Genomic DNA, 868 nt, shown 5'->3' on the forward strand with positions numbered 1-868 from the left:
TCTCTCCTGAGCAGTGGCACAGGCAGCTCTTCACATAGACGGCAGCGCTGGGTTCACCTTCTCCTTGAAGAATCGTGTGATTAGCCGTTCATTTTCTCCCCAGTTAGTGCCCTTGAAGTTCCCTAACTGCTCCGGGTGGTCACGTCCCCTGCTTCTCTGCCTTCTGCCCAGTGTGCTGGGGGCCCGGGGACCCTGCCACCCCACATCGCACACCCTGCTTTGCCACCCCAGGGCTGGTGAGAGGGCAGTGCACGCTGGGGGCCAAGCCAGACGGCTTGGGCTCTGCTGCCTGCCTGCTAGTCCCAGTGGCTGCCCGTGCTCAGAGGGCTCCTGGGTGCCCTGCCGGCTCCCACTGTGCCACGGCCGGAGCGTGGGAACCGGAGAGGCCCGGCGGCCGGCTGCTGTGCAGGAGGGAGGCCCTGCTGATGGATGGGCTCGTACTCCATTCAGATATGATGCCAGCAGTTTTTGTGGTTTGTCTTCCATTGCGGTAGTAAAGTTTTTAATTAGGAAAGCTAATGAGATCGATTAGTCATTAGAAGTGACCTCTGCACGGCGGGGCGGAGGCTGTGTGTGCGGGCCTGATAACGCACGCCTGGCCTCGTCGGCAATAAAGGCACGAAGGGTTTGATTTGAGTGAAACGTGCCACGGGGATACATCATGCGGAGAAAAAAATTACAGCCCTGGGAGTCTGTAATGAAGGGAATTAAACCAACATCCTATCTAAATAACATGATTATCTACACAGACCCTCAGCCGGCCACGGGCGGGAGAGAGCGCTGCCTGTGGCTGCGGGGCAGGAGGGAGCCCTCGGGCAGATCCCTGTGTGCCTTCTGGGAGGCCTCGCCTGGCACAGAGGCCCCCAGC

At 59.6% G+C, this 868-nt stretch overlaps 1 protein-coding gene across 1 annotated transcript in view; it reads left to right on the forward strand.

Moving 5' to 3' along the window:
- ZC3H3 (zinc finger CCCH-type containing 3) overlaps nt 1-868 on the forward strand; it is a 69472-nt gene that overhangs the window by 13221 nt on the left and 55383 nt on the right. The gene's annotated exons all lie outside the window — the stretch shown is intronic.

Source organism: Myotis davidii, unplaced genomic scaffold (assembly GCF_000327345.1).
Source record: "Myotis davidii unplaced genomic scaffold, ASM32734v1 scaffold1509, whole genome shotgun sequence".
NCBI classification, from domain to species: Eukaryota; Metazoa; Chordata; class Mammalia; order Chiroptera; family Vespertilionidae; genus Myotis; species Myotis davidii.